Source organism: Cupressus sempervirens, chromosome 3 (genome assembly GCF_028749045.1).
Source record: "Cupressus sempervirens isolate cs-2001-9-10 chromosome 3, ASM2874904v1, whole genome shotgun sequence".
NCBI classification, from domain to species: domain Eukaryota; kingdom Viridiplantae; phylum Streptophyta; class Pinopsida; order Cupressales; family Cupressaceae; genus Cupressus; species Cupressus sempervirens.
Genome location: NC_143120.1, coordinates 840,316,028 through 840,332,441, shown reverse-complemented (window position 1 = coordinate 840,332,441; position 16,414 = coordinate 840,316,028).

Sequence of the window (16,414 nt, the reverse complement as noted above, 5' to 3'; positions counted from 1 at the left end):
GGATTTAGTTTTTAACGAGTGACACAATATTCATTGAGTCATCAATGGTTACCAACTTCCAAGATACTTAGAATGGTTAGTATGAACCATTCCTCTACTCTTACCAAGTGCATGATGATGCGGTGTATTGTAGTGGATGCCGAGTATCAGAAGGTCACTGAGTCAGTTTGACGAACCCGAGTTTTCTACCATTTGGCCAACTTAGTAATGTTTTGTTCACTTGTGTTTGGCTGATCTTGTTAAGTAAATATTGGAATGGTATATATGTGATGTATTATATCATTTGTACAGATAAGGAAATTGGATGGGATTTTGCATTGCAATATTTTGAGAAGAGGGAAATTGAATTAGTAGCAGAATAGAGGAATACAAAAAGGTCAACATAGATGCAGAAAAGTTATATCTATCACATCAGGTGATCAGAGCATAAAGGATCTTATCAACAATCAGTTGTAACTAGATCCACTGCTTCATTCTGACAGGTGAATTAGTTTGTAAATCTTTTAACAGGGTAGACTTAATAGTCTTGTGTAAATCTCCTAACAGAGTGCATACTTCATTGTATGTTTGTAAATCCTCTAACAAGGTGGATCTAGCAATCCTACTTGCTCCTAACAGGGCAGATCATCAGAAGTGATCATTGTAAGTCTTAACAGGCCAACTTTATATTGCAGTATTGAAGTTTTGTGGGCATCATCCCCACCCCAATTTTACTTTCTAATTGGAAGGTTTCTGGGTCACCAAATCTATGTGTTCATGTGTTATAAATTTTTATCTTTTCATGCATATAGTAAATTAGATGGATGAATGCTGAATATGTTATTATGTAGAATTGATTTAAAGTTTTAGAGTTACTGATTCACCCCTCCCCTCTCAGTAACCTTGTTAGTCTTGATTATTTCCAATAGATGTAGGGGAGGAGGCAAAAATGTTGACAATGAGATGACAAACATTAAAAATCTTAATTATGATGATCTAGATAGTGTTTCAAAGCTAGAGAAGACACAATGCTATATTAATATGATCTAAAATTAGAGTTGGCATAATAATTATCGAGGTGAGAAAATCATTTTGTGTAAGATTGGATTGAAGATGATTCTAGAAAAAGTGATATTTATCATTGATATGGAAACCCTGTGGATGTCACCAGATTTAACTCTTTTTTAGACACATTGGATACTTCCAAAAGTTCATTAAGAACTTTGCATAAAAGTCCTATTGATTAGATAAGTTGACTTGAAATGGCAAGCCATATGCATGGGAGATTACACAAGGAGAGGCCTTCAAGGAGCTCAAAAAAGGCTAGTGTGTATGCCCATTTTGGCATATCTAAATTAGGAGAAGGATTTCTATTTTCATGTGGATACATCTAATCATGCTATCAATATCACACTAATTTTTGCATGATTAGAGGCATCCACATGAACATAGAAATCCTTGTCCCAATTTAGATATGCTAAAATGGTTGTACAGACTAGCCTTATTTGATCTCCTTGAAGGCCACTCCTTGTGCAATCTTTCATGTGTATAGCTTGCCATTTAAAGTCAACTTATCCAACCAAAAGTATTTTTTATGCAAAGTTCTTATTGAACTTTTATAAGTACCCACTATGTTCAAGAAAGAGTTAAGTCTAGTGACATCTATAGGGGGCTCCATATCAAGGATAAATCTCCCTTTTTTTGGAATCATCTTCAATCCATTTTTATTGTTTTTTAAACAAAGCACGCTGGTCAAAATTTCAACCAATGATAATATGCATTAGTCAAATTTTTGACCAAACTTGGGTGAATTTTTGACCAATGTATCAACCAGGATGTCAATGTGGATTCGGCATCTTGGGTGATCAAGGATCAGAATCGGTCAAATCTTTTGCTAACGCATCAACCAATTTTCTCATTGACAAAGGAGGAAATTTTCAACCAAATTTTTAGTCGACATTTCAATTCTTAGAAGACTTGGTGAAAGTTTTGATGTGTAAAATAGTGACAAAAGAATCTATCAAAAATTTGACCAATTTTGGTCAAAAAAAAAGGCAAAATGTACTAATGTCTCTGCTACTTTCCACTATTCTTCTCTCAATATATTTTTTTTCCAAGTGAATAACTTGAGAATTTTCATTCCTAATCTGACTAATTAAGTTCTTTAACTCATCTTCATTAGCCTTGACCTAAGATGAAGGTACTCATATGTTCACATGCCAATACACATGTCTCATACAATTTATTTCCTTCATGTATACATCTCTTCAACTCTTTAATCAAAATATCCAAGTCAACTAACTCACCCTTCATGTTTTCACATACATTCCTAAAAAGGTTTGCCTCATGCTCTGTTTGCGCCTTAATTGTAGACACCTCTACCATAGTCTAAAATTTACTATCAGATTCCTTCAAGAATATAGTGGTCCTTTTCTACAAATTTTCCTCATTTATATGAATGCTTATCAAGCCTTACATTTTTTTTGTCATCCACTCAAGTATTTCTTGAGTTCCTTTATTTCCTTTTCCTTTTTTCAATTTTCCTACTGGTGGTCAAAATAGATAATTGTTTGAATATTTCTAGTCCAGGGTCATCTCCTAATTTTATTGGTGTAGTGCTCATTATGTTTTCCATCAAAGTCTCTTAAGGTGAATTTGAGGGACTTGGTGCTTCTCTTCTTGTGTCTTTGATAGGAATGACTAGCTACAAATATAAAATCTAACTAATTCCTTGTTCACTGCTCTCATTCTCTATTGTTGTTAGATCTTGGACTCCTTATCCTCCTTATCTCCTTCCTTATATTTCTTCTCTTCTTCATCTTTTTTTTATTTTTTCTCATCCTTAATTTTCTCTTCTCCTTCTCATTTACCTTCTTTGTCTTCTTCTTCATTCTTAGAGCTAGTGTACCCTACCAAATTGTCACCATTGGGGTCATAATCTTTGAATGGGTTCAGTTGTATTAATGGCAATGCTTGTGTTATCTATATTCATGGTGTCTATGCCAATTTCTATTCAAGGGGTTGTTAACATTGATCCTTCAAATACTTTGTTCTCCTCTACTTCTTGTATCTTTGTATCATTTGGAACTATTTTTGTTATTGGTATTGTTGTTATTGTTAGAAATAGAGATGGAGTAACTAAGAGGGGAGGGGTGAATCAGTTACCACAAAAATAAATGTTGAAACTTGATAGATGTTCTGTTAACTTATTAATCATTTAAAGTGATTAACATGCATGCATAAAAGAAATAATATGAACACAAGAGACACCAGATTTAACGTGGAAACCCAATATGGAAAAAACCACCAAGTAACTAGTCACCAATTTTCACTCTTCTAAAGTGAGCCCTGCTAGGAGCCAACCCTGTTAAAGGTTACAAAACACACTATTAGGTGTGACCTTGTTAGAGGATTTAATCACCCTGGGTTGGAGGTCTTAAAAACAATTCAACTGAATTGTCACCTTTTTAGAAGATTTACAAAATGGCTATTAAACCAACTTTGTTAAGAGATTTTGAATCACTATTACAATAATTAGAAAGCAATAATGAAGTGATCTGAAATATATGTAACTTATTTTTGCTGAATATAGATCTTTGTTCTGCTTCATTAGATCCTCATTGATCGAATACAACTTTGCAACTCCATAAGGATATCTAATCCTTCTTCAACATTCGTTCATATATTCAATATTCGCTCATTCCATTTACATCCATATATTCGCACTCTTATGCATCCACACTCTTCATATTCATTAATTCACAACTTGACCTTTAATATATACCTTATAGATTGTCAAGTCAGTTCAATTACAAGTTACAACAACTGAAAAAAATTAAATCAGTCGGTTGGAAAAATTGCACAAAACAATTAAACTTAATTCTTTAGAACAATAAAATTCTTCGATGCCCGACCTAGCTCGGTGACCACTGCTCTAGAATGTTTTCCCCAGTGTTAACCAAGTGAAGCTCAGTAAACATTGCAAACCTTACAACTTCCTTCGGAGACCAAGTTAACTCGATAAACATTGACCTTCCTTCACTTATCAAGTGAGCTCGGTAAAAGCTAACTTTCTCTTCTATGATCGAGTGAACTTGGTAGACATTGACTTTCCCTTTGTTAACCTTGGGAGCTTGGTTAATATTAACTTTTTGCTACAAAATCCTTTGATGCCCGAGTGAGCTCGGTAAGAGCTAACTTACTGTGTAAGGTTTAGGAATGCTCGGTAGTCACTATAAATTGCTTTGTTAATCATCTGAGCTTGGTAGAATTTGTCTGATGGCTGATATGACATTTGTGTACCATTAAAGACAATACACAATTATCAATTGTATCCAACAATCTCCTTCTTTGGCATTGATGGCAACACAACATGTCATAGAAAAATGAAATTTGAAAAAAAGTCTTTCTCTTATATGGAAACACAACATGTCAACATAAAAATTCTCCCTCTTACAGTAATCTCCCTCTATGAAGGAATTACATAGCAAACTCTTTATCTAAAACAAATTTCAGAGAGATATGACAATAAAACTCTCCTTCTTTGACAACACATGCCAAAGACAACTCAACTCAAATGAATTTTAGTGTACCTTTAGTACTGATTCATATGTAATATTTCTTGATTATGTTGCATCAACTGATAGATCTTCAACCTGGTATGAGTTGATGCATCACTAAAACTTCATTTTAGTGAACTTCAGATAGGGGAGTGACCCCTAACTTACCTCTTAGATACAAGAATGCATCCTTAGGTAATGGTTTTGTGAATATGTCAGCAATTTGTTCCTTTGTATAAACATATTCCAATCTGATCTCCTTATCTTGCACCAATTCTCTGACAAAATGATATTTTATTGCAATGTGCTTGTTTTTGGAATGCATCACTGGATTCTTAGATATGTTGATTGCTCTTGTATTATCACAGAACATAACAACTGGTTCTTTGATTTCCACCTTCGTGCCTTCCAACAACTGTTTAAACCAAACAATATTAGAACACTTTACTACTGCAGCAACATACTCTGCCTCTGCTGTAGATTGGGATGCAAAATTTTGCTTTTTGCTTGTCCATGAAACCAACCTCTTTCCAAGAAAGAATGCACCTCCACTTGTACTTTTTCTATCATCAAGGTTTCCTACCTAATCAGCATTAGTAAACACTTTTAAATCCAAATTACCACAAAATTTGTACCATAAACCATAATCCTCAGTTCCTTTCAAATATCTCATTATTCTTTTGATTGCCATTATGTGATTTTCTCTTGGATTTGCTGAAAATCTTGCTACAATACCAACTGCAAGGGAAATATCTGGCTTAGTATGAACTACATACTACAACTTTCCAATCATAGATCTATACAATGTTTGATCTACTTCTTTTGATTCATATTCCTTGGTAAGTTTTAATCTAGTACACATAGGAGTCCCAACTAGTTTACAATCTTCCATTCCAAACTTTTTCAATATCTCCTTGATGTATTTTGATTGAGTGATGTAGATACCTTTTTTATTCTATTGAATTTGAAGACCAAAAAAGAATTTGATCTCACCAAACATAGACATTTCAAATTCCTTATTCATTTGTTCTAAGAATTCCTTGCAAAGATCATCATTTCCTATGAACAAAATGTCATCTACAAATATCTCTACTAAAATAATCTCATCATCTGATCCTTCCTTTATATACAAGCTACTATTATCATCAGTTCTTTGAAAACCAATCTAAATAAGATAGTTATGCAATCTTTCATACCATGCTCTAGGGACTTGTTTTAGACCGTACAATGCCTTGTGTAATTTGCAGACCATGTTCTTTTTATCTGGATCAACAAAACCTTTAGGTTGTTCAATGTAAACCTCTTCATCTAGTATACCGTTGAGGAATGTTGACGTGACATCCATCTGATTAACTTTGAATCCTTTGTGAGCAGCATATGCTAGTAAGGTTCTGACTCCTTCCAATCTTACAATAGGAGCAAAAGTTTCTTGATAGTCTATTCCTTCTTCTTGAGCATATCCTTTGCATACAAGTCTAGCTTTGTTTCTTGATACCTTACCATCTTCATCCAACTTGTTTCTGAATACCCAATTAGTTCCAATCACATTTTTGTCTTTGGGTCTAGGTACAAGAGTCCATGTCTTGTTTTTTTCTATCTATTCTATCTCTTCATTCATAGCTTCAATCCAACTATCATTTCCCAATGCATCTTTGATATTTCTAGTTTCAAAATCAGAAAGTAAACAAGTATCTTTCAAATTATTTCTTGTCATGGTTCCTTCAGATTTATCTCCAATGATGTGATCTATTGAATGATGTCTCCTAACATACTTAGCTAATACAGGTTCCTTGCCTTTTGAATGAATTTCATTATTATCCTCTTGCATTTCAACTTCAAGTTCTGTCTGTTCAAGCTCGGTAGATATTTGCTTGATAGATGTTGGCTTGGGTCCTTTAGACTCGGTAGACACTTTCTTGGTAGTCACTGAATTTAACTTGGTTTGTTGTGGCTTGGTTTGAACTTCTTGTAACTTGGTTACAAATGATTCAGGAGTAGAAGATTCCTGATTCTCTAATGTAACTGGTACTGTATCAGGTTCAATAAAGACAAACCTTTTATAATCTTCTAGTTCCCTTTTGCTTTCTTCTTCAGTCCATTCTGCAAACTCATCAACTTTCACATGTGCACTTTCTATGACTTTGTGAGTAGACAAGTTCAAACATCTATATGCCTTACTTTTGCATGAGTATGAAAAGAATATACCTTCATCACCTTTCACATCAAATTTTCCTTTTCTAGATTCTTTCAAAATGTAACATTTACTTCCAAATACTTTAAGGTAACTTACATTAGGTTTATAGCCATACCATAACTCATAGGGGGTTTTGAATAAGTCTTTCTTTAGCTGTACTCGGTTCAGGGTATGAATTGCAGTGTTGATAGCTTCCTTCCAGTATTTGATAGCAATGACTTTTTTAATCATTACAGTTCTTGCACAATCCATATGGATCTGTTCCTTCTTTCAGCTATTCCATTTTGCTAGAGTATTCCAGGGGTTGATACCTGTCTTTTGATTCCTCTTTCAATGAAAAAGTTATTAACCTCATGTGAAATGAATTCTCCACCTCTGTCTGACCTCAAGCATTTTAATCTTTTCCCTGTTTCCTTTTCTACTCTAGCCAAATACCATTTGAACTTTTCAAATGCTTCTGATTTGTTTCTTAGATACATGACTATCATCATTCTTGAGTAATCATCAACAAAAAGAATGAAGAACTTTTCTCCAGTATAGCTTTCAATTCTAATGGGTCCACATAAATTAGTATGCACAATTTCTAATATATCCTCAGACTAATAGTTTTTACTTTTAAAATTAGTTTTTCCCATTTTACCAATCTAACAATTTTTGCATAGACTGACCTCAGGTTTCTTTATGTTAGGAATGCTTCTTACTTTCTTGAATTTTCTTATCTTTACCAAATTATCAAAATTTACATGACACAACCTTTTATGCCATAACTAACTTTCTTCAACTTGAGCAATGAAACATGAACATTCACCTAGTTCCAGATAGAACAAGTTACCTTTAGTTTGAGTACCTGATCCAATCATCTTTCCTTTGCCATCTAGCAGTCTTTCTTTACTATGCATGAATTCTACTTTGAATCCATTATTGAGTAGTTGTGCCACACTTAACAAATTATGCTTTACTCCTTCTACCCAATAGGAATTATCACATATAAGTTCTTTAATTAGAGAGATTCTCCCTGTTCTTTTTATACAACAAGGTTCCTTGTTACCAAATCTTGCACTGCCACCATCGTAGTCTTCAAAGTATTCAAACTTAGTTTTGTTGCCAGTCATGTGATGAGAACAACCACTATCTATGATCCATGTATCATTTTTTCTCATATGAGAAATGAGTGCCATTTCCTCATCATTATCAGATTCATCTTTCATAGCAATGTAGACAATTTCATCTTCTTCTTCATCATTAGAATCATTAGAATCTTTAGCCATAAATCATGTTTTCTTACCTTTATCTTTGAATGATTTGAAGTCTTTCTTGCCATTGAACTTGTATCCTTTCTTCTCATCTTTATTCTACTTGTTTGGACACCTAGCAACAATATGACCAACTTCTTCACATGAAAAATAGATTAGAGGTACTTTACCTTTGTATTTTCCTCTGTCTCTAGAATATTTCCTTGCTAGAAGGGCTTCTATTACTTCAAGATCACTGTCTGAACTTTGGTCTGATTCATCTTCACTTTCTGACTAAGATTCCTTTTTCTTTTTACCTTTCTCCTTGAGTGAAATCTTGGCTTCAAATGTCGATTCAATGTTCTTGGAAGCTGGAACATAGTTGTCAAAGTTGTCTAGTTTAAATGCAGTTAATCTTCCAACTATGGCCTCTAGGTTTATCTTGTTAGAGTAAATAATTAATTATTAATTATTTATTCTATTGCTTAAGCTTACTTAGGTCATGCATTTATTTAATATTTCCTATTTAATGCATGTAGTGGTTAGTTGTTGACAACACAGGAGTTTGTTCCCTTCTAGTTGTCAAACTTATCTTCCAGCTTGTTCTACAAGCTTCCATGAGCTCTTTATATTCAAGCTCTCCTCTTTGTATCACACAGAACAACAACAACATCACATTATTGTAAATACATTTCTTCTTGTGTTTTCATTATGATGGCTCTCATGTCCGTTTAGGGTTTTTTTGCCCGTGCTCCATGCTCTTCCCTTCTTTGGCTTCTCTTTGACAGGTTTCGCATGCAGGTGATCTTGGCGTCTTCGGAGTTGGCTTTCCTCAACTCCAACATATCTTATGATTTTTTTCACATCTTCTTTCTTGAATTTCAAAAACTCTGATTGCATAAATGAGAAGTAGAGTTTTGAGAACTTTACTTATAACTGTCTCTTCCTTGATATCTCCTCTAGATGCTTTGATTGCACTGACACATGTTTTGACTCTTTCAACATATTTTGCAATGTTTTCATCCTCTCTCATTCTCATTTGACCAAATTGTCCTCTCAGAATTTCTACTTTGGCTCTTCTAAAATTATCATCTCCTCCATAGATATTTTTAAGCTTTTCCCACATTTCAAAAGTAGATTTGTAGTCCTTGATATCATCAAATTCTTCATAACTCAGAGCAGATGCTATATCTATCATCATAATGTTGTGGGTCTTCTTTTTAGCAATATCATTGACAGATAGTGTACCAACTGGTTCTGCATATTTTTCATCAAGGTATTTTAGTCTTGTGTCTCCAACAGAAGCTAGATGAAGTCTCATCAACCTTTGCCATGTTGAGAAGTTGTTCCTGTTAAGTCTTGGAATTTGCCTTTTATAAGACATCGTGATCTTTGGCTTAGATCCTTGAAATCTTATCCTGCAAGCACCAAAAGCTCTTATACCAATTGTTGAAAATAGAGATGGAGTAACTGAGAGGGGAGGGGTGAATCAGTTACCACAAAAATAAATCCATAGATCCTTAGATGTCTTAAAATATAGTTGCTGCTGACACTCGGTAACCACACAAATAAATGTTGAAACTTGATAGATGTTTTGTTAACTTATTAAGCATTTAAAGTGATTAACATGCATGCATAAAAGAAATAATATGAACACGAGAGACACCAGATTTAACGTGGAAACCCAATATGGGAAAAACCACCAAGTAACTAGTCACCAATTTTCACTCTTCTAAAGTGAGCCCTATTAGGAGCCAGCCCTGTTAAAGGTTACAAAACACACTATTAGTTGTGACCCTGATAGAGGATTTAATCACCCTATAAGGAGTGGCCTAGTTGGAGGTCTTAAGAACAATTCAACTGAATTGTCACCTTGTTAGAAGATTTACAAAATGGCTATTAAACCAAATCTATTAAGAGATTTTGAATCACTATTACAATGATTAGAAAGCAACAATGAAGTGATCTGAAATATATGCAACTTATCTTTGCTGAATATAGATCTCTATTCTGCTTCACTAGATCCTCACTGATCGAATACAACTTTGTAGCTCCATAAGGATATCTAATCCTTCTTTAACATTCACTCATATATTCAATATTCACTCATTCCATTTACATCCATACATTCACACTCTTATGCATCCACACTCTTCATATTCATGAATTGACAACTTGACATTTCATATATACCTTACAGATTGTCAAGTCGGCTCAATTACGAGTTACAAAAATTGAAAAATATTAAATCAGTCGGCTGCAAACATTGCACAAAAAAATTAAACTTAATTCTTTAGAACAATAAAATTCTTTGCTGCCCAACCTAGCTCGGTGACCACTAATCTAGAATGGTTTCCCCAGTGTTAACGAAGTGAAGCTCGGTAAACACTACAAACCTTGCAACTTCCTTCGTACACCGAGTTAACTCGGTAAACATTGATCTTCCTTCACTTACCGAGTGAGCTAAATAAAAGCTAACTTTCTCTTCGATGACTGAGTGAACTTGGTAGACATTGACTTTCCCTTTGTTAACCTTGGGAGTTCGGTTAACATTAACTTTCCACTACAAAATCCTTTGATGCCCGAGTGAGCTCGGTAAGAGCTAACTTACTGTGTAATGTTTAGGAATGCTTGGTAGTCACTAGAAATTGCTTTGCTAACCATCTGAGCTTGATAGACTTTGTCTGATGGCTGATATGAAATTCGTGTAACATCAAAGACAATACGCAATTATCAATTGTTTCCAACAGTTATGGCAGGTGTAGGGATTTATCCCCTCAACAATGTTCTCATTTCTTCCTTTCTTAGTTCAATAGAAGATATTATTTTTTCTTATAAATTATTATGTTCTTTAGTGCTCTTTATCTCTATCACTACCTTAACTATTGATCACTCAATTTATTTATGAACCTCTTTATAATTTCCTCCTATTATAAGAACAACTCATGTCTTTTTGGGCATTAATGGTTCAATGTTCTTTATGATCCTCTACAGGTGCTCATCCATTTATAATTCACAATGATTTTTTAGAAGTCTTTTCCTCAATACTCTATCTTCTTCAACTAATCTTCTATTCAACTAATCTAATAGCTTAACATATAAATTGAAATATGTAAGCATGCATCACATCTATAGTATAATGTGAATCAACACATTAAAAAAAAAAGATTTTGGTTACCTAGAAACCCTCCAAGAAGAATTTAAAACTGGGGTGGGGATGATACGCACAAATCTTCACTTCTATGTTAAGTTTATAACTGTGGTATCATACTAGTCTGAGAGAGTGTAGAATGCACCATAATCTTCTCCCTTCACTATCAATTTAGGAATTATATAGTTAGTAGTTCTTGAAATAATAGGCAGTGATTCTTGATAAGATTTCAATTTTTAAACACTAACATAACTTAAAACTTTTGTTACTTAACATTTAGTTTGTTTAGATTGGTCACTAATTTCTAGAAGCATGGTATGGGTTGACCTAGAGATGGACATGACCCTTAGAGGGACATGCCCTTTGGTCTTGGTATTAAAGGTAAGTATTATTGTAGTTTGAGTATACATAATACTTATAATTCTTCTCCCTCGAGCAATAATACCAGTTCAATTTTATTGTAGAAATAAATAATATTCAGATCAAAATTAAAGTTGATAGCTCTTCGATAATTCAAAATATTAAGAAGACCATATTCAGTAATAAAAGATATTATACAAGTCTGAATTATTTAGTATAGAATTTGGAAAAACATTACATGGTATCAGAGCTCTGGTAGTCAAACCTAGGCTCTACAAATTTAATTAATCAAACATTAAATATATCTAGCATCATTCTCGCATCTTAAATGGAATGTATAATTAGACCTAAGGACAGGTCTAATGGAAAGGAATAGTTTGATGCCTAGAAATTCAAAATCATGATTATTCTTGAAGAAATGATGTAAAAAAATTTTTTGATTCAACATCCAAACAACCTAATATTGAACCTCATAAAACTATATGGAGTAAAGGAAATAGAAAATCTATTTAGTCATATTAGATGGAGTAAATAATGATATTGTACATATGCTAATAAAACATTAGATATCATTTGATATGATGAATGCATTACTAAATGCATATGAGGTTAATAATGCAACTAGAGTTCTTGCACTGAAAAGGCAACTAAATCACATACAAATAAAGAAGGGAGAATCAATGAATTATTACTTCCTAAGGGTTGCCAGCAGAAGTGATGAAGTTTCAAGTATAGGAACCATTTTTAGTGACACGGAACCAACACTGATGGCTATAGATGGATAACCAGATTCATGCGAAACTTTTGCACAAGGAATAAGTGCTAGAGATAAACTTCCTAACTTCAATAGACTTAAGGGAGTTTGTCTTCAAGAAGAATCTAGAAAACTAAAGAAAGGAAGGAAACTAAAAATAGAAGATGAATAACTTCATGCTCTTAATACAAACTCCTATAAGGGAAAGAAGAAATGGGTAAATCAAAATAATGGAAAACCCAAGAAAGATCTATCCAAAATAAAGTGTTTTAGATGTGAAAAGTTTAAACACTATAGATTATTGTCCTAAGAATTCTAAAAAACAAGTGAACTATACAAATGTTACAAGGGAAGAAGATAATTGTGATCCTGATAATCTATTTATAATCCTAAACAAAATGGGGTAGTAGAGAGAAAGAATAGAACAATTATAGAGGTTTCTAGAGCTATGATATTTGATCAAAATCAAGAATATTATCTGAGTAGAAGTGTCCTCTATTGCTGTCTATATTCAAAATAGAAGCACTCACTCCTACCTTTAAGATAATACTCTTGAAGAAGTCTTTACTAAAGTTAAACCCAATATAAATCATCTTAGGATTTTTGGGTGCCCTATATACAATCATGTTCCAAAACAAAAGAGAACTCAGTTAGAACCCTCTAGAAGGAAAGGTATTTTTGTAGGGTATAGTGAAACATCTAAAGCATATAGGATTTTCATACCTAGATAGACAAGTATTGAACTTAGTAAAGATGTAATTTTTAAAGAAGATCTAGCATTCAAAAGAGCCCTAAGTTATTAAGAACCCTCTCCCTTACCTAGTTCTGAAAGAAATACTGGGTCTGAGTCTTAGAGGGTGAACATAGAAGAAATTGAAGATGAAATTCAAAATCTTAATCTTGGAGAAACTCAAAATTCTGAGAAAATACCACTTTGGGACATTAAAATAGTCAAGGAAACATAAGACTTTGTTGTACCTTCTGGAACAATCAAAGAAAGTAAAAGACCCAAAAGATTTTTTAGTTATACAAAAAACATGAATGATTTGTCCAAAATAGAACCAACCGATCCTTTAAATGCTATTAAACATATAGCTTGGAAAGAAGCTATGACAAAAGACTAATAATCTATTATGAAGAATGATGTTTGGGAAATTGTTCCAAGACCTAAAGGAAAATTTGTCATTTCTTCCAAGTGGACATATATAGTAAAGCATACTATTGATGGCAGTATTGAAAAATATAAAGCCAAATTTGTAGCCAGAGGATTCTTTCAGAAAGGAGGGATTGCCTATGAAGAAACTTTTGCTCCTGTTGCCAGATACACCTCTATAAGAGTAGTCCTAGCCATTGTTGCATCAAAGGGATGGAACATATATCATATGGATGTAAAAACAACATTTCTAAATGGAAGGATTATATAAGAAGCATATTTGGAGAAACTTGAAGAATTTGAAACTCATGATCCTAAATTTTTTGTTTGAAGGCTCAAGAAAGCTCTCTATGGGCTTAAGCAAGATCCAAGGGCTAGGTATGAAAGAATTGATAAGTATCTGACTAGCTTAGGATTCTCCAAAAATGAAGCCGATCCAAATTTCTTTTATAAAAGAGATAAAGATGATATGGTAATTCTAATATTGTATGTTGATGATTTACTAATAATAGGTGATGATCATATTATACATCAATGAAAGAAAGATCTAACTAGAGAATTTGAGATGAAAGACTTGGGACTCCTTCATTACTTCCTAGGACTAGTAATACAACAAAATTTAAATAGCACTTAATCAAGGGATGTATACATCAGATATATGAAGAGATTTTAAATGTGCAATTGCATGTCTATGTCTTCTCCAATGGAGACTAATCTAGATAAACTTAAATAAGCAGCAGTAGAATCACCTTCCATAGATTCCACTCTTTACAGATAGATGATTGGGTCCCTTAAGTACTTGGTAAATACAAGACCTAATATTTTCCATGTTGTTAATAACTTAAGTCATTTTATGTGTGTGCCAAAAGAGATTCACTTAGTTGTAGTAAAAAATATTAGGAGATACTTACAAGGCACTCTCAATTTTGGGCTCAAATATGAGAAAGCTAATTTAGGTTTACATGGATTCACTCGCTCATATTGGGGTGGAAGTGTTAAAAATAGGAAAAGTACATGAGGATATTGTTTCAGTTTAGGATCAGCAATGATATCTTGGATATGCAAAAAATAGTCTTTAGTAGCTCAAAGCTCCACAAAAGTCAAATACATTGTAGCAACAATGGCCTCTTGAGAAGTAGTTTGGATAAGGAAATTACTTGTGGGATTATTTGGGAAAGCCATGAATCCTAAGATTATTCATTGTGATAATTAGAGTTCCATCAAGCTTTCGGTGAATTGAGTTTTTCATGATAGGTCCAAGCATATCAAAATTCCTTACCATTATGTAAGAGATGTAGTAGACATGAATGCTACAAAATTAGAATGCATTTGCACTATAGATCAAGCAATAGACATTTTTTTATCAAACCACTATCTAGAGTAAAGATAGATCACTTTAGGAAAAGACTTGGTATGGTTGATATGTAATTCATTTGTATTCTATAAATTGTTAATAAAATAATTTTATTTGTTAGGCTACTGACTGTTATGGGCTCCACCATATGTTTTCATTATTTAAGAGGTGATGATCTTTGAAATAATGAACACTTGTATAAAAGACTTTATGAGAGATGATGATCCCTCTAATAATGTATTGAACAATATCCAACAACTATTAGATCTTGGTGAGTTCAAGATCAATTTGTGATTAATAAACATTTCTATGTTTATTAATTGTAACTTGGATAAAGGAATAATTTAATCTTCAGACTTTATCCTATTCTTTGATAGATCTTAACTCAAGATCAAGTTGTGATATAGGATTACCAATGCCTATAAGTCAAAACCTAGATAAATGAATAATTTAGTTGTTCTTCAAATTTTATCTTGTGTGTATTGCATTACATGCAATATTGACATCACTAGTATAGGTGATTAGTCATATCACAAGATGATTATATGACTCAGTATCATGTGTTCCATAAAGCCATTTTCTCAAGAAGATTTAGATAGATAGAGAGTATCAATCTATTCTTATTCATCATAATTGATGATGCTAGATATGCTACCTATTAGTATGATTATCAAGTTAAGAGGGAGTGTTAACTTTATAATTACGATATCATACTGGTCTAAGAGAGTCCAGACCACGCCATAATTTTCTCCCTTTACTACTGGTTTATGTTGACAATTGGATAATAGTGATATGTAATTTTTGTCACTTATGGCAACACATGATGTACATGTTTATAGGAAACCTCAAAAATAAAGATACTTAGTGTTTGGCAATCAGAAAATTGTCTAAGTATAGAATTTGGTTTACAACAGTCTACTATTTTGTTTATAACTTGTTGGTGATGTCATAATATGACTAGAAAAGTTACATGGAGATTGTATACATGTTGGTGATGATGTGTATAACCTTAGAAGTTAGTACAAACTACATAGAATACAAATAATCATGTTTGAAGTGAAACAAGACAACAGACTGAAGAAAAGAATTGTTTTGTTTACAAAATAATTACTTGTCCAATTAGGGCCGACATCCTAGATGTTTACTCTAAGTTGGAAAAGTGAATTGTGGTCTTGCTGACCTAGAAAATTTTTTTGTAAAGGCATTGTATTTATGCAAAGGAGATTTTGCGATAAGAAGTGTGTAAGTAAAGTAGAATTATGAAGTGTGAATTGTAATTGTGATTATATGCAAACTTTTGCGAAAGCGATATATGCAAAGTTTTATGTGTGTTATTTTGTGATGTAAGATTAAGCCAAAGATTAGAGATCAATCAAGGAAGAAGATACATTACCTATTCTAGAATTCTGATTACTTGTTTAGGTAGTGAGCTATTCTTATACTTCGAAATGCATGTTTGGGCAGTGGGTTCATCTTGTATCTATTGTACGAGAACTCCTAGCAGGGTTGGAATCTCCTAATAGGGACTATTTATCCTAAATTTTCTCATTGAATCCTAATAGGGTCCATCCTCTAACAAGAAACTTATATATCAATATATTATCTAGTGGGTATCATCCCCACTAGGGTTTTCCCTTAGCTAGGGTTTCACTAGTTAATAAAATGTGGTGTTATAAGT